This window comes from Lissotriton helveticus, chromosome 1_1, assembly GCF_964261635.1.
Source record: "Lissotriton helveticus chromosome 1_1, aLisHel1.1, whole genome shotgun sequence".
NCBI lineage: Eukaryota > Metazoa > Chordata > Amphibia > Caudata > Salamandridae > Lissotriton > Lissotriton helveticus.
This window is the reverse complement of record NC_136057.1, coordinates 1,164,765,744-1,164,791,466: the sequence shown is the minus strand read 5'-3', so window position 1 is coordinate 1,164,791,466 and position 25,723 is coordinate 1,164,765,744. Positions and strand designations below refer to the sequence as shown.

The following is a 25,723-nucleotide window of genomic DNA, read 5'->3' as shown; positions in this document are numbered from 1 at the left end:
GACTATTGGTGCGGCCTTCAAAGCCTCAATCCCCTTCTTTGTTGTGACATGACATCATTGATAACATGTCAAATGTTTTGTATGAGTGAAATCTCCAACTAACTATAACATCCCTGAAATCTATGTTTTACTCAGTCAATTTCTAAGGTTTTTAAAATGCTAATTTCTAAGTATAACGTTCCTGAAACCTATGTTTTTTTCAGTGAATTTCATAGGTTTTTAAGTGCTAATTTCTAAGTATAACGTCGCTGAAACCTATGTTTTTTTCAGTGAATTTCTAAGGTTTTTTAAATGCTAATTTCCAACTATGCCTACAAAGGTAGGATTATGTGAAGAAAGAGGAAGTAAAGCGTAGAAAGAAGCAAGAGAAATGCAGAAAGAGACAACAGAAGTCCAGAAAGATGAAGAAAAGTGCAGGTAGAAGAAGAGATGTGCAGAAAGAACCAACAGAGGAGCAGAAAGTCCTCCTGTGTCTAGGGATGGGCAGAATTTGCATAATCGCGTTACGCAAATCTACACGAAATGGTAAAAAATCTCCGCCAAGATGCAGAAATTCCGCCAACACGCGGAATTACTTGTTCGCAATGCTTCATTCCTGTTCCCAATTGCTATTTGCCTGCTTGGGGGAAATATCTTGTGAACATGCATTTTGAGAATTCGAACAAGCAAAACATTTCGCAAAGTCGCGGAACGCAGATTTTTGGGCAATTTCGCATTCTCCGCGGAACGCAAAATTACCCAAATTCCGCGAGCGGAACGGAATTTACCGCCCAGGTCTACCCGTGTCCCCAACTTTTTGCTGATGGGTACTGGTGGTAACTAACTCTGACTAACCAGGCCTAGAGCCAGTGCTATGCTAAAAGGCACTTCGACTACAGTGAAAACACCTATACAGACTAGGGAACACTATGTGTTGGGGTACCACTGTGGTTAACATGACCTCCTTTGTATTTGCCATGAGTTAATGTCTGGGTCATTGCATGAGTACATGAGTAGTGACTGGATGATTAGAGTGCTACAAGGACACTGCAGTGTGATTTTATAAGTGCTTGGGTTTTGGCGCAGTGATTGGATAAGCACATAGGATCGGCTGGGTGATTGGAGGACTGCATAGGCAGTACCAGGGAGATTACTGCACTGCATAGGTAGTTCTCAAGGGATTGCAGCAGTGCATGTGCTAGTGACTGAGTCATTGCATGAGTACATGGGTACTGAGTGGATAATTAGAGAACTGCAGGGAGAGTGTGTGGTGAATTTATAAGTGCTTGGGTATTGGAGGAATGTTTGGATTAGTACATGGTAGTGGCTGGGTGACTGGAGGAGTGCACAGGGAGGGACAGTGTGATTGCAGGACTGCATGGGTACTACCTGTGGAAATAAAGGAGAAAATCAGAAGTGTGTTACAGGACTGTATGGGTAGTGCATATGGGATAGTAACAGTGATCAGTTAGTGCCTGGATCATTGCATGACTACATGGGTTGTGACTAGATGATTAGAGTACTGCGTGGAGAGTGCATGGTGAATTTATAATTACTTGGGTTTTGGCGCAGTGATTGGATACGCACATAGGATTGGCTAGGTAATTGGAGGACTGCATAGGTAGTACCAGCGAGATTACTGGACTGCATAGGTAGTCCTCAAGGGACTGCAGCAGTGTATTAGGTAATGACTGGGTCATTGCATGAGTACATGGGTACTGAGCAGATGATTAGAGTACTGCAAGGAGAGTGCCTAGTGAATTTATAAGTGCTTGGGTATTGGCGGAGTGTTTGGGTTGGTACATGGTAGTGGCTGGGTGACTGGAGAAGTGGACAGGAAGTGACAGGGTGATTGCTGGACTGCATGGGTACCACCAGGGCAGTTGAAGAAGCGAATGACTAGCGTGTAGGTGGGTAGAGGACTGCATGGGTAGTACACAGGGATTGTAGCAGTGCATGTGTTAGTGCCTGGATCATTGCATGACGACATGGGTAGTGGCTGGATGATTGGAATTCTGCAAAGAGAGTGCATGGTTAATTTGAGTGGTGTAAAAAGGGGGCATGGCCTTGGACTACCTCTCTGCAATGCAGCTATGTGGCGCTTACTGGAGGTAGCTGGTGGGCTAGTTGGCCCCCGGGGCCCTTCAGGATCCAACGGGATTTAATCCCCAATTTACCATGCACCAGGGAGCGTGTTTGCACAGTGGTGCAGGGAGGAGGCGTGGCCTGATGTGACAAGTGTGCAAACGCACCCTGTGGCGCGTTTTAAGTTAGGGGATTAAGTCCCCTTGAATCCTGATGGTCTCTGGGGGCCAACTAGCCCACCAGCTATACCAGTAAGCACCACAGAGCTGTGTTGCAGAGTGATGTAAACAGGGGGCGTGGTCTTGGATCACCTTGTGAATTATGGCAGCACCCTTTTACACAGTGACAAGTTCTATATGAAAGTACCTCACACCTGCCCCAAAAAACAGAACTAAAAAAGGCCATAGGGAGCTTTGGACAAACATATGTCTCTAGTCATAAAAATAAATAAAATATTTTGTCTAGATTCCTCATGTAAGCAATTGTCTGGTTGTCTAAAGTTTGACACTTCCCCCATCCTTCCACTTATGGTAAAGAACGGTACTTGCGTCCTAAAAAATTAATGGTTGGAAAAAAATCATGCAGTGCATTTTTGCAAAAAAAATGACTACCTACAGTAAAACAAAAATATTGTATTTCCGTTTTTTCTGAGACTAACTTGATTCCACTTCTTTTGGGTTCCTGGATGGAGAATAGTCTTTGAATTCAGAGTTTCTGAGTGGGGTAGTCCTTCAAGGGGAGGTTGGCCAAGTGCTGCTGGCAGGTACCAAAGGGGGTAGGGCACTTACGGCCAGATTCATGAAACGAAAATCGGCTCACAAAGGGCCAGATTCTGATAATCTGGCCCTTTGCGAGCGCACTTATTGCATTTGGGATTTATCATCCCAAATGCAATAATCGCTATTATAGAATTCGCTATTGTGCGAGGAATTGCATTTAAGGAATCTCTATTAGAGATTCCTTAAATGCAATTCATCAACCAATTTTAAATTGCGAATTCGCAATAGTTGGTTGCTATTTACCACAAAGTCTTACTTCGTGGTAAATAGCAAAAAAATAGATTAAAGCACTTTAGTGCATTTTTTTCTTTTGCATGTTACACACACACATGTCCTTTGGACATGTGTGTGCGCAACACCTATGTAATGTTGCATTTCAGGGGTGCTACAGGGTGTCCTTTGGACACCCCTGGCACCCTTGAAATCGCATCCTTATTTGCGATTAGCAAACTGCTAATCGCAAATAAGGAATGTGTAGGAATCGCAATTTATTTAGCAATTCCTATATGAATCCCGTTTTGCAAGTCCTTAATAGCGATTCCTTATGAATCGCTATTAAAGACTCGCAAAACGGCCCTTTCATGAATCTAGCTGTAAGAGCGGCTGTTGGGGGTCCTGTTCAAAATCCCATTGTGCATGGCTGAGACGGGCTCAGTCTTGGGTAATGCATTGCACTCAGGTGGGGCATGAAGTAGGGGAGGTGGACTAAATGGCTCTCCATGGGGGATAAGTGCAAGTGGTGGATCCGGGCATGCTCAATCTCATCACACTAGTGCAAGCGCTCCCGCTCCCTCTCATCAGCTTGCCACAGTTGCACCTGCTTGCGGCGTGCCTCCAAGAGGTGCTCATGGTTGAAGAGGAGCTCCCGGTCTCGGTAGACTCGCTTGTGGCTGTAAAAACCAGCCGCTGTTGCCGGAAACCTGTGCATGGCGTCAGCAGCACGGAGCTGAAAGTCCATCCGGTACTGAAGTTCCAGGTTCCAGTAAGCATCTCGCAGCTGATCCCTAACGGGGTCCCACTTGAAGCCCAGATGAGGTAGTCAGTCTCGTGCCTGCAAGGGATTCTTGCTGAAGAGAGGGTTCATCATCTTGGAGCGCTCTAGGGCATTCATAGCATTCATATGGTGGACGTTGCTCATTGACAAGGGCATGGCAGCCCATGGACTGAAGCAACTGCATTCCATGCAGGGAGGAAGGTGGGGGATGATGAGAAGGTTCCAACAACAAGAACATCAGACTCCTCCTTGTGGGAAGAGACTAGTGGAGGACAACACCAAGCCGGTCATGCAGTCTGTCTCTCCCTACAGCAAGCCTGCCCTCAGCGAGAGCCTTAAGCTCAGCAACTTAATGAACAAATACTTAGAGAGAAAGCCCGATCTTGGGGGATGATGAGAAGGTTCCAACAACAAGAACATCAGACTCCTCCTTGTGTTCCTCCTTCACTTTGACATCATTTTCGATCTTCAGGAGCTCTTTGGGAAGATCGGGATTTCTCTCTAAGTATTTGTTCATTAAGTTGCTGAGCTTAAGGCTCTCGCTGAGGGCATGCTTGCTGTAGGGAGAGACAGACTGAATGACCGGCTTGGTGTTGTCCTCCACTAGTCTCTTCCCAAGAATTAGTGGCTCCTTGACTTGGGAGCGACTCTCCTTAATTTTCTGTTCTGTTGGGATGGGTGCCTGTAACCACTCAAGAGGGTCCCTCTCCGGCTCCTTGAGTCTCTCCCGCTCCACCATACTGCTTAGCTGCAGGAAATTGTTGGAGTTTTGACTATTGCTACAGATAAGGTTGGTGATTTGATGACTCACAGGAGCAGACGCAGGTGAAGACGGTTTGAATGATGACAAATTCTAACTATTATATCCCTGTCTTTGTCACGTTCATCTTTACTCATAGAGAGATCCCATTTCTCTGGCTCTCTGTCCCGATCTCTGTCATGATTGGTCGCGGACGAGCAGCGTTCAGACTCGGTGGGCTTTGGTCACTGTGGCAGTGTAGGGAAGGAAGATGGGGTTCGGGGGAGCCGATTTCAGGGCTCCCATCATCCTGCGGGATGGTGAAGCTCTGAAGAGTCGGCCCTTCCTTGTGAGTGAACAGGCTGTTGTGAGCTGCCAGGTGGCTGGTGGGAAGGAAGCCACTGTGGTGTGACGAGGGTCTGTAGGGGGATGCAGTGGGATGAGAAGACCCCGTTCTGGAGAAAAAGGGCTGGGCCAGGTTGTCTGTGTAGGTGAACCCCGGGAAGACTCCGGGGCATGCAGACTGCTGAACAGGTCCAGTTTACCACAGATGTCCATGCTGCCCTTCAACAAGGGAGGACAGCGGGGGTCCCGGGTGGGACCGGGCCCCTGAGGAAGACCACAAGCGGTGCAGGGGCCAGGTGGGACCGGGCCCCGGAAAAGAGGAGGAGCAGCCGGGGGTGGGCTCTCCGAGCCGCTTACGCTTACCTGGGGGTCCTGATGGGACCAGGCCCCCCAACAAGGCCTGAAGATGAGGCTAAACCACAGAGGTTCAGCGCAGCTCTCCCCAGCACAGCAGGAGAGCCGCTCATCAAATATTCACGAGCAGGAGCACAATCGCCCCATAATGCCTTGCCAGGCATTTGGAAGTCTGCCGTAATGGTGTTTGGTGGCCCCCAGAGGAGGGGGGTCACCCTCAATGGTGAAAAAGTACTGGGGGAGCTTCTGGAGAAGCACAGTCTCCCCCCTGCACAAAGACACATGTCACCCTAGGTTTCCTGAGGATTTCAAAGGCATAACCCCTCAGGGGCTCAGCCAACAGTTATCACCTTCTGGACTGGAACTTTTGATCTTCGGCTGAGGGCGTTTTCATAATTACCTCAAGGAGTGAAGGGCTGAGGGGTGGATGTCTGGAGGAAGGCATCCCCTGGAGGTTAAAAGGGGTAATTGCACCAGATATGCTTTTAGTATTTTTATTTAGAAACCCCAGTGGTGTAGGGAAGGGCGATTTACTCACGCAAGGCTCCAGCTGGGCCTTTTCCAGAGGGAGCTTCGTGACCTACTGAAAGATAGCGCCAGAACACAGGCACTTGCCACCCAACACAGACTGAAGTTGGGGTAAAGCTAATAGGCTCCTGGCATGCCTGGAGAAGAAAAGGACAGTAAACAAATGAGTCCTAGAGATATTAGACAACGCAATCCATAACCACAAGATGGGCAAAGAGATAGCAAATGCATTTCCCACATGTTATGAGTCACTGTACACCTCCTTATCTGGAAAGACGGAGGTTGACTGTACGAAGTTCCTTCGAGATATAAAGATAAAGACATTGTCCACCGTAGTCTCAAATACATATGACCCAGCAGCCCTGTTGCCAAAATGGCTTTTGATAGTGTGGAATGGAACTATCTCTTTGCCGTCCTATACCGTCTTGGCTTCGGACCAAATTTGGTTGGGTGAGGCTCCTCTACCACCAACCTTTGGCATGGATGCAAGTCAACACTACTGTATCACAGGTGTTCTGACTCCATAAAGGAACTAGGCAGGGTTGCCCACCATCCCTCTATTATTTTTCTTAGCCCTAGAGCCATCAGCGGCATGGGTACGGCAGGACCCGCTGATATGGGATATTCCTGTGGGAGGGGAATGGGACGAACAAATATCCCTTTATGCAGACAACATCCTGTTGTACGTCAGAAGGCCGAGGCAAACCATTGATAGAATGGCGCAGATCTCCCGTATCTGTGGGGTCTACTTGGGATACTGTATTAATTGGGACAAATCTCTGCTATTTCCACTGGTGGGAGCTATTCCCGAACTTACGACTCGGTGCAGGGTGCCAGTCGAGATAAAGAGCTTCAGATATCTGTGGATATACAAGATTAGGAATCCTCAGGAGTTCTACCAACGAAATTCAGAAGTACAGCTGAATAGATCTGTTGGGGATGCCAAACGTTGGTGATCACTTCTACTCAGATCAATGGGCTGTGCAGCCCTATTTAAGATGATGACTCTCCCGTGGTTGCACTAATCAATGCAAAATGCACCTTACGAAATCCCAAACCCGATCCTTCAAAAGAGTCGAAGCCGAGTTAAGATCACTGCTCAGGGGCGGGAGCGTCCTGCGCATAGCTCTGAGTAAACTACAAAAAGGAGACTATGAAGGGGGGTTGGCAGTCCTGGATATTAGAGCTTACTATTGGGCCTCCAAATTAGTGAACTTGAATGAGTGGGCATTTATCAATAGAGCTGAACCAGCCTACAGAGTAGATATAGCGGCTATGGGACCCGGGGGATATCTCCCTTTACTATACGACAAGGGAATGACTAGAAACCTGCCACTGCACACAGACTGTGGTAAGGGCATGGCAAGCAGCAACGACGTTCCTGGGGTGGGAAGGGAAATTAACCAGGATGGCCCCACTCTGGGACAGCGATCAGCTTTCAAAGGTGGGCCAGCTGTGTAACTTCGGCAAATAGAAATTGCGGGTCCTAGATAGATTGGGGGATGTATGGAGAGAACCGGCATAAATTACGATACTCACCCTACAACAGGAATGCGAAATGAGACGAGGGGAGTGATTGAAATATCTCCATCTGGGCCACGCCGTTAAGAGCCATATTCGTGAAGCGGTGGTCCTGGAGGAAGTGTCCCCTCTAGAGGATTGACTGCTGATTGGCCCTGTGACCGAAAGAGCAGTATTTTTAATGTATCAGAAAAACCATAACAACTCACCTGACCCTGTTGGGAGAATTAAAGACATAATGGGAGAGTTACCTAGGCCAACTAGACGACGAGGAATAGACCAAAACCTTACACGGTCCACAGGAGGTGGCGATACGCACCAGATTCCAACTGATCCAACTAAAGGTCCCACACTGGGTATATTATCCTAAGACCGTGCTACACCAGATAGGATGAACTGAGACTAGTCTGTGCCAGAGAGGATGTGGGCAGGAATCAAGTCAAGTCAAGTCAGAGAATTTATATAGCGCACTACATACCCAGAGGGTCCCAAGGCGCTTAGAAAGGGGAGAAGGATTACTTGTCAAATATCCACGTTTTAAGTTGCTTTCTGCATGCTAGGTGGTTCTGGGTAAGGCGAAGGTAAGCGGGGAGTGAGTTCCATGTTTTAGCAGCCAGGTATGAGAAGGATCTGCCTCCCACGGTGGTCTTGTTGATGCGAGGTACAGTGGCGAGGGCTTGGCTGGAAGAACGTAGTTGGCGGGAGGGGGTGTAGAAGGACAGTCGTGAGTTGAGGCATTCTGGTCCGATGTCGTAGAGTGATTTGTGTGCGTGGGTTAGCAGTCGGAAAGTTATCCTCTTATTGACGGGTAGCCAGTGGAGGTCTTTAAGGTGACCAGAGATGTGTTCGTTGCGTGGGATGTCTAATATGATCCTGGCTGAGGCGTTTTGGATTCGTTGGAGTTTCTTCTGGAGTTTAGCGGTAGTGCCTGCGTAGAGGGTGTTTCCGTAGTCCAGTCGGCTCGTGACCAGAGCATGGGTGACTGTTTTCCTTGTTTCGGTGGGGATCCAGCGAAATGTTTTTCTAAGCATGCGAAGAATGTTGAAGCAGGAAGAGGATACGGCGCTGACTTGTCTATTCATAGAGAGTGAAGAATCCAGGATGACGCCTAAGTTCCGTGCGTGGTCTGTCGGGATGGGTGCTTTTCCGAGGGCTTCCGGCCACCAGGAGTCGTCCCATGCAGAGGGGGAAGTACCTAAGATGAGGACTTCTGTTTTGTCTGAGTTCAGTTTCAGACGGCTTTGTTTCATCCATTCTGCAACTTCTTTCATTCCTTCGTGTAGGTTGGTTTTGGCGGTGCTGGGGTCATTGGTGAGAGAAAGGATAAGTTGAGTGTCATCCGCGTAAGAGATGATGTTGAGGTTGTGTTGGCGGGCGATGGCCGCGAGGGGGCTCATGTATACGTTGAAGAGGGTGGGGCTGAGTGAGGATCCTTGTGGTACGCCACAGATGACTTCAGTGGCCTCGGATTTGAATGGTGGGAGGCGGACTTTCTGAGTTCTTCCGGTGAGGAACGAGGTGATCCATTCCAGTGCTTTTCCTTGGATTCCGATGTTATTGAGGCGTTGTAAAAGGGTGCTGTGGCAGACTGTGTCAAATGCTGCAGAGAGGTCGAGGAGGATGAGGGCGACTGTGTCTCCATTGTCCAGTAGAGTTCGAATGTCGTCTGTTGCTGCGATGAGGGCGGTCTCAGTGCTGTGTTTTGCTCGGAAGCCAGATTGTGAGGAGTCGAGGGATTTGTTGGCTTCGAGGAAGGCGGCGAGCTGGTTGTTGACAGCTTTCTCGATGACTTTGGCCGGGAATGGAAGGAGCGAGATGGGGCGGTAATTTTTGAGTTCGGTGGGGTCCGCTGTGGGTTTCTTCAGAAGGGCGGTGAGTTCAGCGTGTTTCCAGTCTTCCGGGAAGGTGGCGGAGTTGAGGGAGCTGTTGATGACGTCTCGGAGGTGCGGTGCTATGACGGAGTCTGCTTTGTTGAAGATGTGGTGAGGACATGGGTCTGTGGGGGATCCTGAGTGGATGGAATTCATCAGGCGGATTGTGTCCTCAGTGGAGATTGGGTTCCAGTCGTTAAGGGTGTTCACGGGGGGAGAATGTTCAGCAAAAGGTAGGGTGGGTTGGTTTCCGGGTTGGTCGTCGAAGCTGTTGTGGATGTCTGCAATTTTGTTGTGGAAGAATGAGGCTAGGGAGTCGCAGAGGGCTTGAGAGGGGGTGATGTCGTTGGAGTTGGCCGAGGGGTTGGAAAATTCCTTGACGATGTTGAAAAGTTCCTTGCTGTTGTGGGCGTTGTTGTCAAGTCGATCCTTGAATGCTGTTTTCTTGGCCTTTCGGATTAGTTGGTGGTGAGTGCGGGTGGCGTTTTTGAAGGCGTCCTTGGTGCTAGTAGTTGGGTCTTTTTTCCAGGCCTTTTCGAGGGAGCGGCAGAGTTTCTTGGACTTCTTAAGCTCATCGTTGAACCATGAGGTCTTTTTGCTGGTAGGTTTGTTTTGACGTTTCTTCAGTGGTGCTAAGGTGTCGGCGGTGTTGGATAACCATAGGGTGAGGTTGGTGGCGGCTTCGTTTGCGTTAGAAGAGTGGGCTGGGGTGTTTAGAAGGAGCGATGCGGAGATCTGGTCCGTGGTGATTTTGTTCCAGTTTCTTAGCAGAGTTGGTTGGAGGTGGTTGGTGGGTTTTGGTTTGTTGTAGGTGAAGTGAACGCAGCTGTGGTCAGTCCAGAGGAGCTCCGTAGTGTGGCTGAAGGAGACATGATTGCTGGAGGTGAAGATGGGGTCGAGTGTGTGACCTGCGATGTGGGTGGGGGATGTGACCAGTTGTTTAAGTCCGAGGTTGGCGAGATTGTCCAGGAGGGTGGTGGTGTTGCGGTCGTTGAACTTTTCAAGGTGAAAGTTGAGGTCTCCCAGAAGGATGTAGTCTTTGGAGGGGAGCGCGTGAGGAGTGATGAAGTCCGTGATGTCTTCACTGAATTTTGCGCGGGGTCCTGGTGGTCTGTAGAGGAGGGTGCCTCTGAGTGTGGTCTTGGGGTCGATGTGGATTTGGAAGTGAAGGTGTTCAGAGTTGGTGAGATTGGCGTCAGAGCTGGTTGAGATGCGGATTGACTTCTTATGGACGATAGCGATTCCTCCTCCTGTGTGGACGGCGCGGTCCTTGCGAATGATCTTATAATCTTCAGGGATGGCAATGGTGATGTCTGGGGCGGAGGAGGCGTTCATCCAAGTTTCCGTTAGGAAGGCGACGTCTGGAGAGATGGTGTCTAGTAGATTCCATAGGTCAATGGCGTGTCTGTGGACTGATCGGGTGTTGAGAAGGATGCATTGTAGGTGGTTGGGGTCAGGAGTCTGTGTTGTGGTCGTAGCGGAGATGTTGTCGGTGCCGATGAATTTGCAGGAGAAGCAGGAGAAAGGTCCATGGGTGTGTCCGGGAGCGGCTTGGACGCAGTTTGGGGCGCGACCGGAGTTAAGGGCTAGGAGGGTGGCGGCATCGTAGGTAATGCGGGAGGGCTGGGGAGCGCGAGGGGCAAGGGGTCTGGCGCTGGGCGCGGTCCAGGCGCGGACGGGCGTAGACGGGCTTACCTTTGGCGCACCTTCGGCGCGGATTGGGCGCGGTCGCTGCGCGTAAACGCTGCGCGCGGGAAGAACTGTCATCTATGGGTGGTGGAGGGGAGGGGCGAGGGCGTCTCAGCTGGGAGGCGGGGCGGGCTAAAGATCAGCACAACAACAACACAGGCAAGATGGAGGCGGAGGGGGGAGCCCAGCGGAAATGCGCAAATGCTGAAAAAGCGGCGCTTTTAAAATCCACAAATGCTAAATGTACAGAGCGGCAAGCAGGCACACAGCAGGCAGCAATAATGAGGCAAAATGCAGATAGGCAGCCAAGCAACGATACCGACTGATGCAGGAAGACACTGGGGAGCGACCACTCAGCCCAAGGGACAGGAGCGAGTCACGGCGCTTTCCGGTGGTGGAGCGCTGTTCTGGTCAGTGGGAGGGCGTCTCAGCTGGGAGGTGGGGCGGGCTAAAGATCAGCACAACAACAACACAGGCAAGATGGAGGCGGAGGGGGGAGCCCAGCGGAAATGCGCAAATGCTGAAAAAGCGGCGCTTTTAAAATCCACAAATGCTAAATGTACAGAGCGGCAAGCAGGCACACAGCAGGCAGCAATAATGAGGCAAAATGCAGATAGGCAGCCAAGCAACGATACCGACTGATGCAGGAAGACACTGGGGAGCGACCACTCAGCCCAAGGGACAGGAGCGAGTCACGGCGCTTTCCGGTGGTGGAGCGCTGTTCTGGTCAGTGGGAGGGCGTCTCAGCTGGGAGGCGGGGCGGGCTAAAGATCAGCACAACAACAACACAGGCAAGATGGAGGCGGAGGGGGGAGCCCAGCGGAAATGCGCAAATGCTGAAAAAGCGGCGCTTTTAAAATCCACAAATGCTAAATGTACAGAGCGGCAAGCAGGCACACAGCAGGCAGCAATAATGAGGCAAAATGCAGATAGGCAGCCAAGCAACGATACCGACTGATGCAGGAAGTCACTGGGGAGCGACCACTCAGCCCAAGGGACAGGAGCGAGTCAGGGGTAGGGTCTCTCTTCCATCTGTTATGGGATAGCCCAGTGATACAAACATATTGTAATTAGTCATTGAGCACCCTAATTGTAAGTAATGTTTCTTTGTCATTTGTAGTACACACTACACAAAGTTTCTGCCATATGTGAAGTTATTAAGCTACGGTTTGTGTCTTCAGTCATCAGGGATAGTTTTGAGTGTCCCCCCGCCCCAATTGTGATCTCTTGTCCCTTATTCCAGAAGTACATTGACGATACAGCCTCTGCATCCAAGCATTTTCAACATCTTGTACCTCTCCAGGATTTTAAAAGTGTCTCTAGAATCCCCCCCTATTGGAAGCATAATGCAGTGCTTAGACCAGTGGCTCCCAACCTGTGGTTCGGGGACCCCTGGAGGCCCACAAAAGCCTCCTCAGGATGCCTGTGACAGCTTAAATAATTAAATGTTAACAGTTTCATAAAGTTTATATAAATAAGGTAGCTAAATGTGCAATTAAATATTTTAGAAAGTACTGTATATATGTGAAGGAATTTGAGATTCAAGACAAAAAATTAAATGAGTGTCCTTAGATTGATTTGTGGGAGCAGCGCAGGTGCATCAAAAAAGAATATAGTATGGATGAGTTGCCGCAAATTTAGAAAAGTTCCAACCTTCATATTGAAATTATTTTATTTATTTATTTAAACATCTTTGCAAATTAAATAAAATGTGTCATCATTTGTGTACTTGCTTGAATGTTTTTTTTCTGGGGGTCCATAGTCAAAAGGCTGAGAACCACTGTCTTAGGCCACAAAACATGGAGGGCATTGGTATCTTGCAAGATCATTTTTGAAAAGTCCTGTTACGTTAGATAATTTGGTTACTTATTGTTGATTGCACTTGGCTGGTAGCTGGCAAGTAAGTCAAATCACTTGGCTCAACATACATGTAATTCTGCTAAAGAGAAGGAGAGATGTTTGAATAAAGGTAACTGGTTAGGATTTGGGTGAAGGGTAAAGTTAGGTTGAGGATTGGGATTGGTATTAGCCTGAGGGATGAAGTTAAGGTTACAATGTCAGCTGGGTGAAGATTTAAGGTGAGTGTTGGATCTTGGGTAGGGGTGAGAGATAAGGTTAAGTTTACAATATTATATAGAGAAAGTGAGGGTGAGAGATTTGGATTGTGGTATGGGTAGCAGTAGGGAGAGAGGCACAAGATACAGCTAGTGGCATGGTTTAGAAAGGTTTGGGGTCAGGGTTGCCATGAGTGTTTGAAATGGGGTGAGGGATAAGAATGGGGTTTTAGTTTTGGTTAGGTTTACAGTTAAAATGAGGGTGAGATAAAGGATTAGGGTGAGCGCTGAGGTTAGGGCCATAGTATGGTTTAGGCTTGGGGATCAGTGGTACCATGAGGGTAAGCATTAGGGTAAGGGATAAGATTAGGCTAACAGAGTGGGTTGTTCCTGGATTTAGGATTATCATGAGGGTTAGTATTCGGATGAGGGATGTGCGTAGGCAAATAGTCTGGTTTAGGCTTTGGGACGGGCCTGCCTGAGTGTTACCATTTGGGTGAGGGAGAAGGTTAGAGTTATAGTATTCGTTATGTTGAAAGTTAAAGTAAGGGTATGAGAAAGGATTAGGGTAAGTGGTAAGGCTTAGGCCTTAGTGTCATTTAATCTCAGACTTAGGGTAACCATGAGGGTTCCTATTATGATGAGGAGTAAGATTAGGGTAATAATTTGGGTGAGGGATTAGATTTGGCCAATAGTGTGGTTCATTCTCTGAGTTAGGGTTACCATTAGGGTTTGTATTTGGGTGAGGGATAAGGTTTGGCTAATAGCATGGGTTAGTCTCAGACTCTGGGTTACCATGAGGATTAGCATTATGATGAGGAATAAGATTAGGCTAATAGCATGGGTTAGTCGCTGACTAAAGTTACCGTTAGCATTGGGGTAGGGATAAGATTCTGCGAATAGTGTGGTTTCGTCTCCGAGTTAGCGTTACCATGAGAGTTAGCATGAGGCATGAGATTAGGCTAATAGCTAAGCATGGGCGGATTTTGCGAATTGGCAATCTGCGGAATTGCGTATTTACAGATTCGCAATCCGCAAAATCCGCGAACTCGCGCAAATTTTGCGGATTCCTTTTTTTTGTGTTCGCAAGTGTTTCTGCCATTTCGCAAGGGTTTTTTACCAGTTCGCAAACGCGAACTTACTTGTCAGGTAGCAACGGTCGTGACCATGTCGTTTCTACGTCTGGTTCATCACAGCACCCTCTGTTTCACCACTGCCACCCTCTGTTTCACCACTGCCACTCTCTGGCTCACCCGTGCCACCCTCTGGCTCACCCATGCCACCCTCTAGTTCATCACTGTAGATTATGGGGGGAAGCACAGCTGCCCTGCCTCAACTGACATGAATGAATTAGGGGCTGATTAATGTGTCACTGAATTTGAACTTCCAGGCTGGCACCTGCTTCCTTATCTGTAATTGCTTTCTGTTGCAGTGTAATTTTTTTAACAGGACCTTTGTTGTATACTTGTAGCTATTCTCTGAGCCTGCTGTGAGGGTCAGAGCAGGGTCATAGAATAGTTGCAAGTAGGCAACTGAACTCTGAAGGGGCCCCTCAGGAAGCACTACAGGGAATGGTTACTTATAATAAGATTGAACTTTTGCACCTGCTGAGTGCTTTCAGTTTTGCAAAAATCCAAATATCCAGCAGCATCCACAAAAAGTAACCCTTCCAGGTCAAGATCCAAATCAAAGTGACCAGCACATGAAGAAAGCACTGGGAGGAGCCTGCTGGACAGGAACAGGAAGTTGGAGACTGTGGGGCACTTCCTTCCTCCCACCCCCCCCCAAAATGGACTCCTTGCAAAAAAAAAGTGCAGGCAAATGTCAACCTGAGGAGTTATTCTGATAAAAATCATAATTTTCAAGGTTTATGCTGCCTGCTGGTGGATTTCTTGTGCGAAATTGCAAATTATGCAATCTCGCAATTGCGAGATTGTCGCTGCCCGCCGCATCTACGTGTTTGCAAGTGTTTACTCCCGCGATGCGTGATCACGGGCCTTTATGACGTACTCGCGTTGCCAAACTCTCGCTGTGCAAGGTGGCAAGCCGAGATGACGTCGACAAACTCCCGCGGGATCCCGCAGCAAGATCCAAAATGGCGCAGCACACGCAAACATGGAGAAAAACAACTCTGCAAACGCTGAATGACAGTAAGTGAACGCTGCGCGCCGCAAAATTGTATAGTATTCTAGTTGGCAAGTGCGACCAAGCAAAAAATCCGCTGCGCACGTATTTACGAATTTTCAGCAAATTCACGAGAGTTCGCGGATTGCGACTTTGCCGAAAATCCGCAAAATCCGCGAGCGGAACGGATTTTACGCCCATGCTTACTAATAGCATGGGTTAGTCTCTGACTTAGGGTTACCAGGAGGATTAATATTGGGGTGAGGGATATTGTTAGGTTTATAGCTGGAGCGAGGGTCAAATATAGGTTTAATGGAAGGGTACCTACCGGACCTAGGGTAAGAGATGGAGGTCAGGGTTAGGGATAGAGCTGGCCTACAGGTTAAGGAATAGCATAAAAGTTAATATTAAGGCTACAGGTAGGAAGGATGTAAGTTAAAGATAAAATAAAATTACATGTGAGTTTAACCTAAATGATACAAACTAATGCCATTCGTTATATAAATAGGGAATTTCAGATTATTTGGAAATTAACATTTTGATTCAAACTAAATCTTTTCATTCAATATTTTATTCAAACTCTTTGCATAGATTCCTCTTGGATCACTGAGTTGTGCTTGAGTTCTGCGCATACATCTATGCCTGTGTTTATATGGATATCTAGATAGAGCTATAGATAGATCGATCCTGATAGTTGGTATGTTGATTTCAGAAAGCAGGCGCAGATAAACAAGAATTTGCAAGTCCATTTGGTCCAGCCTTGACAAGCCTACAATTTGTATCTTTTTATTTTTTGCAAATGTATGCAATTAATATTAATGGTATAAAAGTAATAAAAAGTCAATAAAAATCTTGTGAGTTGCAGCCTACCTGTGTCCAAAGATTGCAGTGAGCAGAGTCCAGGAATTGGTAAGGAGACAGATTAGTGTTGTCTCTTCCCAAGACAAAAAGATGTTTAAAAAACGATTTTCACTTTCTGTTTTTACTGTCTTTGCCTGTGGTTGTTACAGTTAAACATTTTAGTTGTAATTGCATATTTGATCACCTGTGTTGTGTTTTAAACTTGTGGTTTTCCCTGCTCATAATTGCCTCTATTTAGCGTGTTGAATTGTGGGATTTGCTGTCCAACCTCTGTAGTTTGTCCCTCTCATTCCTTGGTGACAATTCTGTTTTCCCTCCAAATTTCTCCTTTGCTCTGTGCTGAGACCTGTATGTTAAAACAGTGCACTCCCAGCCACCATTTTGTGTTCACAAGCCAGTAAAACCAGCTGCAGTCCAAAGTGTGGATTGAGCATGTCTATCTCCTAGGAGATTCTGAACAGGAGAAGCAGCTGCCCAGCCCCTACCCCCAGGCCAGCAGACCATTGGCTATTCAGCTACCAGGCAAGTCTGAGCCCTCCTCTTACACCTGCCCAGGCCCCTTATGGCCTATCTGGGTACACCCCAAATCATTCTCCTCCATCTTGTGAGTTGCAGCCTACCTGTGCCCCAGATTGCAGTGAGCAGAGTTTGGGAAGTGGTAAGGAGACAGACTAGTGCTGTCTCTTCCCAAGACAAAAAGTTGTTTAAAAACAGATTTTCACTTTCTGTTTTTACTGTCTTTGCCTGTGGTTGTTATATATACTGCTATATAAATACACACCTTTGTCCTCCTCTATCCTTCTGCTATCATTTCAAATCCAATTAACAGACTAACCTATCCATCACTTAAAATGTACTTGCATGTTTCACTATACTAATTCAACACTGTCCCGGAGTAGCATGTTACTCGACGAAAAAAGCGCTTTGAAGCCTCGTCTGGGGTAGTAAGCACTATATAAATGCAATTACAATACAATGCAATACAATACATTGCCTACACGTGGATTTCAGCAGCAACGTCATCCAGTGGGGATGTTTTCCTGAGCCTGGAGTCCCAGCAGGTTGGCCTCTCCTCTATCCTCTATTAGGGACTTGGTATTCTATGTCTGACTATGCAACTGTAGCTAATATACCTACTCTAAATTGATTATTCTTGTTTTTCCCGACCGCTGAGACCTGAGCAACATGACTGATGCCCGGTGGAGCTGTTAGATAGCTGTAGAGGAGATTGGCCCCAGCTTGACCATCACCTACCCAGCCGGACATTGGGCATAGTTCACCTTGTCTCCTCGGGGTGTCTTCAGCTCCCTCTCTGGCTTGTTTCTATGCCCCCCACCTTCTTCTTTTTCTTCTATCCTTGTAGCCTTTACATCTATTTTAAACAGTTTTTCCCGAAAGTTGAGACCTGAGCAACATGGCTGATACCAGATGGAGTTGCTAGACAACTAATGAGATTGGCCCTGCGTTCCCCCTCGACCGTCACCTACCCAGCCGGACATTGGACACAGTTCTTCCTTGTCTCACTGCTATAGCTCTTTCCTCCCCTCTTTCCCTATAAATTCTCTCAACCTCGTTGTTTGTTTACTGCACATTATTAAGTTATTGCAACTGATGTAATTTGTAATGCAATGTTCCTCAGCTATAGCGCTCTGATACATACAGCTCTAGCCAGCGCTTTATCATCATGTTGATGTACCTTCTAATGCAACGTTCCTCTGGTTAAGTGCTCTGATACCTCCAGGTCTAGATAGTGCTAAATTACCATTGCAAATCAAATAAACTAAAAACTGTTTCTGGGGGGGGGGGGTCTGTGGCAATACCACTGGACATTTGGGGGCATACCTGCCACAACGCTGGTCTTCCCGCTGTTTGTCTCCCCGACCGCTGCTCTCACCATCACGCGGCCGGAGACTACAGCCCCCAGCAGGCTCGGCGGTGACACGCCCACCGGCACTCACGCCCGGAGGTGCTGAAAAGGCAGAGGAGCCTCCCACCCTGCGGGAAGCGCGCTGGCGGCGCCGGGCAGAGCCCAAGCAAAGGGCGGGCCGTCTGTGGCCGTCCGGGGCCAGACGAGGCCTGGCCGGGCCACGGATTTTGGTTTTGCAGCAGTGGACCCATATTCCCCAAGTGAGACTCTTAATTTTTGACCTTGGACAGTGCCCTGTTTTCAGTCGGTATCTTAGGTTATATGTTTGTAACCCTTGTACTAGGGTAATTTGTATTATCACGTCTGCTTGTTATTGAAACATTTGAATATTTTAGAATCCATTGAATGACTTGATCATGTCTAAAACTAAATATGATAAAACTGCATCTGGGCTGGCCACCTTAGACAATTACTTAGTGAAAGTGGTCAACAAAATCAATAATGATCGGAGAGCCTCGCTAGGACGGGGGAGCCCCCCTGCTTTACACCCAGCCACTCCGATCCCACCGGTGGAACTACCAGTGGATGATAGCTTTGATTTGGGTAATCGGGTACCAGGAATGATTGAAGCGCAGGTGCACTCTGAGCTTTATCAGGATATCCCGGACACATCTATTGAGGTAACGGAGCAGTGTCCGCCAGTCCCCAGACCAGTGAGGGCTTGTAGGAAACTACAAACTAAACGAGGGGGTAATCGTAGTAAAAAACGAGTAGAAACAACTTACACACCCCATAATAGCCCCTCTGGTGGAATTGATCCACAGGAAAGAAAAAGCGCTGCTAGTGTAATTATAAACTCTGAGCAATTTAAATTACTAATTTCTGCCATAGAAGCCAAGATAGAGGCTAAGACGGAAGAGATGATTAAACCCCTAGTTCTCAAATTGGATACTGTTGCTCTAGAAGTTAACAGACTAGGAGGTTTGATAGCATCACATCTGGCCTCTGCTGACAGGCCTAAGATTGCTGATAAGGGTCCTGCTGGAGAGGGGCAGGGTACTAGTAAAAGTATTCCACATCAATCTACCCAGCTAATACCAGCAATTGAAACTGCTTTACCTGTTCCAACATTAACAGGGTGTCAGAACAAACAGGCTATTGCAGTACCAGAAGGTAAACTGGGTTTTAGAGAGGTGAGGAAAAGCCGCTTTATTAATCTTCCCCCTGACTGTGCACCCTACGTGGTCGTCCTAACTAATGTCCCGCCTACTGATCATTATCCTGCTCAACCCCATGAGGAATCTCACAAATCACTTAAAAATAAAACAGTGTCATGGCTGAACAAGAGATGTGGCTTTCCAATTACTTACTCTGAGCTAATACTGTCCACCAGAAGAGTAAACTGGATTGGCCCGTCTAGAAAGACATGTAGTGGGGATTGTGTTATTGTTAATTTCAAACACCCTCAACATGTTGCAACGGCCTTGTTAAGAGCAGCCTCCCTAGTCTACGACGTGAATAGTATATGTGTACGACCTCTCGGCTACTTCTACACTCATCTTATTAAAGCGTTTCCTGATCCTAGTAGAAGTAGACCATTCACTCCTATTCACCGTCTTGCCCCTGAAGTAACACAATTTAACAATCCCGATAACTACTGCAGGAATAGGTTTAATGTTGTGACACAAAACAGATTTGACCTACTTTCAGGCCTAGAGGCGTGTGATTGACGTGAGGACTCTGTGGAACAGGGTAGGGAGATATCAACTGACCTGGGAGGCATAGAAGCCACACGGGTAAAGAAGAGTCATAATAATGTAATTTCATGGAACATTGCGGGTTTGGGAGCTAAGATGCAGGATTGCAATTGGATTAGGTATATAAAACAGTATCACATACTTTGTTTGCAGGAGACCTGGTCCATTGAATGCAATAATTTTTTAGAAGGTTATAAGGCATTTTACGTCCCCGCCATTGCAACCACCAGGGGAAGACCAAAGGGGGGAATGGTCACGTACATCCCGGTTGCATTGACTTGTAAAGTACGTAGAGTACCATCTGCCAACCATGGTATTATCGGTTTAATTTTAACTGGAGAAAACTGAATAGCCGGCCTGGTTAATTTTTATAATTCTGTTAATTTATGCTCAGAATCTAGCCATGTATCTGCGTTAAATGTTTTCATTAGCACATCGATGAAACAGAGTGTTCATAACCTTGTGATTATGGGCGACTTTAATGACCACCCCTGTGGTGACCCCCTTTTTAAATGTATCCTGGATCTGAACTGTGCACGATCTAACGGCCTACATTTTGAACATACGATTGAGGGGGAACTTTTTAATGACTTATTGAATGATCTGGATGTGACACCGACCATGGCCCTGATGAATCCTGTCAAGTGTTTTGAGATCCCGACTTTTAAGGGGCATGGGAGGGGAACTTTCATTGACTATATATTAATCTCATTATCAATGCAGTCCTTTGTGGACAGTGAATTTAGTGACCACAATCCGCTCACTGTGCACTTGTTAGGACCATGGATAGCCAAAGAAGGGCCGAATCATACCCAGGGTAGGGTGAGTACAACTGATGGGAGACGCCGACTGAGATGGTCTACGATCACCCCAGATCTGTTGTATAGAGATATTAAAGTTATTTGTGCAGATGAAATCACTTTCTGCACTCAAGAAGGCGTACAGCCGAGTAAGGTACTCTGTGCGTTCCAAGGACTCTCGGATAAGGTCTCTAAGCTGCTGCAAAAAATGTAGTCAATGTGGGACCAAAGTGGTTTCATCATGACTGTACTAAAGCAACAAGTAATCTTAGGCTGGCTCTAGTAGCTAAATCAAGAATACAGGCGACTGTTCAACTTTGCCAAAAAGAATATAAATCTACTGTTGCCAAACACAAGGAACTCCTAAGGGAAGAGGCCTGGGATGAGATCCTTGATCCCACTGTTTTGAGGTGCAGCTCAAGATTCTGGGCTGTAATGAAAAAACCTTTTCTGGTTCATGGGCCTGGTGATGGCTTAGAATATTACATACCAAAGGGGGAGTGGGAAGCACACTTCAAGCAATTATACTGTTGCCCGATGGATGAAACTTCTAACCCATCGCCATGTACTACCGGGGAGCACATTCGTATTGATAGGGGTGAAGTCATTGAGGGTATTATGGGATTAATAGCCGGGAAAGCACCTGGCCTGGATGGGATCCCTCCTGACTTATTCAAGTCTGAACCAACCTTTTGGGCCCCTATACTAGAGTCTGTTTTCAACGCTGCAGTGAAAAGTGGTTGCCCACAATCGTGGGGGGTCTCCACAATTGTCCCGGTCTATAAAAAGGATGACAAGTGTAGTCCACACTGCTACAGACCTATTTTATTAATAGACTCTATGGTTAAAATAATAGGAAGGATACTACTGCAGAGACTCTCAGACTGGGTGGTGGAAAATAACATCATGTCCATCTCCCAGTACGGATTCTGCAGTGGTCGCTCAACAATAACCCAATGTCTTAACCTATTTTTAATCCTTAGCAAGTACACAGTGGCACATAGGGGCACCGTCCACCTCGCCTTCATGGACTTGTCCTCAGCTTTCGACTGTGTGAACAGGGGGAAGTTGTGGCAGTTCATGAGGGCGAAGGGGGTGGACAGTGGTATTGTTGATTGTCTTACAGACCTTCACAGCAATACCAGAGCTAATGTCAGATACGCCCAAGATTTGAGCGTAACAAACAATTTTGACATTAGAATGGGTGTTCGCCAAGGATGCATTTTGGCCCCCTTCCTTTTTAATTTTTATATCAATGATCTTGATAGTGTTTTGCAGAAGGTACCGGCTGACTGCCCTAGAGTCGGCAGGCGGGGAATTCCAGTACTTTTATATGCAGATGATGCAGTTTTAATATCTAGAACTGAAAGGGGCCTCCAAGCTTTATTAAATGCTTTTAAAATCTTCATGACAGACAGAGACCTTATGATTAATAATTCGAAATCATTTGGCATGCAAGTTGGGCAACAACCAAGAAGGAACTTTTTATTTAAAATTGATGAAGCAGTAATCCCGATATCAAAAACGTTCTCCTATCTTGGGGTTCTTTTTGATACTAAACTAAACTGGGGTCTGCATCTTGTTAAAAAGAAAGGAAAATTGGTCAGGGTGAATACCTCCATTTTTAACTTTGCCTCGAAACTGGGGAAAAAACCTACTGGTGCCATGCTGAAACTATACCACGCTAAATCTGTGGCAACGGCTACATACGGTAGTGACATATGTCGGTGGTGAGCAGCTGCAGATTGCTGAAAACCTTTTTATGAAGCGTCTCCTGTGTGTCCCAGCAGGCACGTCCAATCTTGCAGTACACGAAGAATTGGGGATGGAATATTTATGTGACATTTTCTCCTTACGCCCGTTGACTTGCTGGATAAAACTGTGGCTGAATCCGGATATTCCTTTGACACATTTGATTGTGAGGGACTGTTTGTCCCAGGACAAGGCGTTGGGTATCCCATGGATAAAATACTTGAAATCCAGCTTTGCCAGGCTGGGGCATCCTGATTTGTTTGAACATCCAAGTGGGATTGTCAAGGGGGATCTGGAGGTAATCAAACGGGCCTTCCTTTTGGATAGGAAGATCCAGAGGGAAGGAGGGGAGCTCCAGAAACAAAGTGTGAGAACATTTGTCATGTTGAAAACTTGTGTAACCACCAAGCCATATTTATTGGGCTCCCTGACCTCTCATGAAAAGTTCCTGCTAACAAGGTTCAGGTTGAATCTTTTCCATCATCTGCTGGCTAGGCCAAAAACTGTTAATTTTAATAAGACTGCAGTACCTTGCGGCTGCGACGGGAAGTCTCCGCAGGATATTCTGCATTTTATATTTTTATGTAGGTTTTATGAATATCCCCGCAAGCGCTACCTGGTGACTCTTTTAAAAAAACTCAATTGTATTCAGATCAGACCGGAGTTAATTTACTTACAACTTTTGCACAGTTATAGTATTCTCCAAATTACTGAATTTTTAAAATTATGTGTTAAACTGAGAAATTGTCTGGATCAGTAGTGGATTCTTGCAATGAATTTTCTTAATTCTCCGACTTTTTATGTAACGAAGCTAGTACTCTTTTGCACTCTGTAGCACTTTATCAGATATGTTTCTATAACAAATGTATTTTTAATTGTGTTATTATCATATATGTACTTTTATGGTTTGAACAAAAACCAAAATAAAGTTTTCTGACTGACTGAAATAAACTAAAAACTGTTTTTTCTTCAACTCTGAGACCTGAGCAACATGGCTGATGACCGGTGGAGCTGCTTGACAGCTAATGAGGCGATTGGCCCTGGTTTCCCCCTTGACCGTCACCTACCCAGCCGGATATTGGGCAAAGTTCCTCCTCATCTCCCCGCTATTACTCCTTCCTCCCCTCCCTCCTACAAATTATTGAAACATTGTTTATGTGCACTGTACCTTACTATGCTTTTATATCTGATGTTACTTGTAATGCAACAATCCTAAATGTAAAGTGCTCTGATACCCTCTTGGGTCATGTTCGCGCTATATAAAACATTATAAATAAATAAATAAATAAATAAAATCTGCATTTGTTTCATTTTCTGCTGGTGATGGTAAATCTGCCAGGCTATTTGGACGTGCACCACACACCACTTCCCCGGTTTTCTAACAGATAACCGGTATGGATCGGTTACCCCAGGGGTCTTCTGCAGGAGGCTGTGGTGAACAGCACCCGCCCGTTCTGCCACGTCGATGGGGTTTGAGGTCTTAGGTTTAAAGGCTCCCTGAAGTGCCCTGAAGGGGCCTGAATGGGGCAACATGGGGGTATCTTTGGAGGGTACGACGGGACAAAGTTAGAATGTCGGTAGAAAGAGCTGTCCAACTTGGGGGTGTACTTGTCGAACTGGCACTCCCTGTTTCGGCAGGTCATGCTGTGGTGGTTCTGTACGTGAGGACTCATGGGCAGAGGTAAGAGTGATGCTTGAGACAAAGTGCCAATAAGGATCCGAGAATGAGGCTGGCAATACATGATTGGTTAGTTGAATGATATCAACAACTGGCATCTGAGTAACCAGGGCTGGATGGGTGACTTGGAATTGCAAGGCTATTGGTGGGCAACGCTGCTGGGGGTGGTAATGATGGAGGGGTGGCCAACATGGCCGGATGGTGCTGGTTCTGCATTCTGAGGGCAACGTGCGAGGTAGCCAGGTTTGAGATGGAGAGGGGTAAGGCCTGGCAGGAGGGGTGGTGCTGGGAGATCTGGGTCGATGGGGTCAAGTGCTAGAGCAGGCCGATGCTGGCGGCGCTGCTGCTGTGACTGATGTTCTGGAGTCTGTTATGTGGAAGTTGTTGGTGATGGTGAGGTTGGTAGGTGAGGTGAGGTGAGGTGGGATGTGGGTGGGCAGCTGAGGTCTGAGTTCTGGAAGCAGTAGTTGAGTCTGTGGTTGTGACATGGGGTCGGGATTGGGGCCGGGACTGAGGGTGAAACTGAGGCCAGGAATGTGGCCGGGGCTGAGGCTGCGGGGTTAATCAGGGTGTGGAAGCCGGGGTGGGGCAGACGACTCCCTCACCAGCGGGCTAGCACTGGAGTGGGGGCTGAGGAAGCAGAAGTCACAATGGCAGTCGTGATGGGCTGGGGGCTGGGGGCTGTGCACCGGCAACACAAAGCACACCTCTGTGCTGAGCCATTAGCTGCGCTCTAGGCCCCACACCTTCGGGGAGAACGCAACCTTTGCTTTTGGCTATGGCCGGGGACTGCCAGAGGACCCCCACCCTTCCGTTAACCAACATTATTAACCAGGACATGAGAGGGATTTCTTTGGAGGCGGGGGGGTCATACAACCCCCCGGATGTATTTATTAAAAACATACAAATAAATCAAAAATTGAAATAAACAATATTTACACAATTACGCAGAAAACGTTCCATGACATTCTATTACAATTGATATATACAGATAACAGATGGCTAACCTTAACATACTTCTAGTACAAGGTATTTCCTATCCGAATAGAATCTAACGTAACAGACACATTATACAATATTTGTTTTCTGTGTATCCTATTTGGGCCTACGGCAAGGTCACTAACTGGTGTCAGATCCTTATCACTTAAACCACGCCCTCCTGTTGGAGCGCGCATGCGCAGAGGGCCCATTTACCATGATGGTACATCCCCTCCCCGGTTACCCCCATATGCCCTATTAACCACACCCTCCTGACGGAGTGCGCATGCGCAGAGGGCCCGTTTACTGTGGGGTACACCCCCTCCCCGGTTACCCCAGTACACCCTATTAACCACGCCCTTCCATCAAAGTGCACATGCGCAGAGGGCCCGATTACCGTGAGGGCACTTTGGGCCCCCGGTTACCCCGTACGCTCTATTAACTCCATTCAAGGAGGCCCTTGCTTATTTGCGCCGTTTACTGGCTTCATTGTGCATGTGCAGGGTAGCCAACCAGCCTAAAGAAAGCGTGACTCTCTCCTCCCCGCACCCATGTAGCCAACAGGCTGTGACTGCTCCTGGAGTTCTAGGAGAGACCACTTGTCCATCCCTTTGAACGACCCCACTCGAGAATGGCGCCGCCCCCCCATCACACTCGATGCCATTGCTTGCCACTCCCGTTCCGGATGTATAGGTCCCCTTGGCTGTCCAGCTCCTGGAGTTGTTGCGGTGTGGAGCACTTCTCAGGTATCCGCCATGGATGCGGTCATACATAAATGGAAAAACAAACACAAACGATTAGTGTTTCTGGCTTCACGATGAAAGATCCTGTACACATGCCCGTATTACATTGCTGTCACATGCTAAGCCCTGGCTAAGATTAGCACCAGATGCATTCCCATCAAACTTGCAATTGCAAGTGTTTAGCATAGCATCAGTTTTTGTCCCATGCAGAGCATTTAAATTAGT

At 47.3% G+C, this 25,723-nt stretch overlaps 1 pseudogene; it reads right to left on the bottom strand.

Moving 5' to 3' along the window:
• Nucleotides 1–3,430: 3,430 nt before the first annotated feature.
• Nucleotides 3,431–23,841, bottom strand: LOC144763640 (autism susceptibility gene 2 protein-like; annotated as a pseudogene).
• Nucleotides 23,842–25,723: the final 1,882 nt, after the last annotated feature.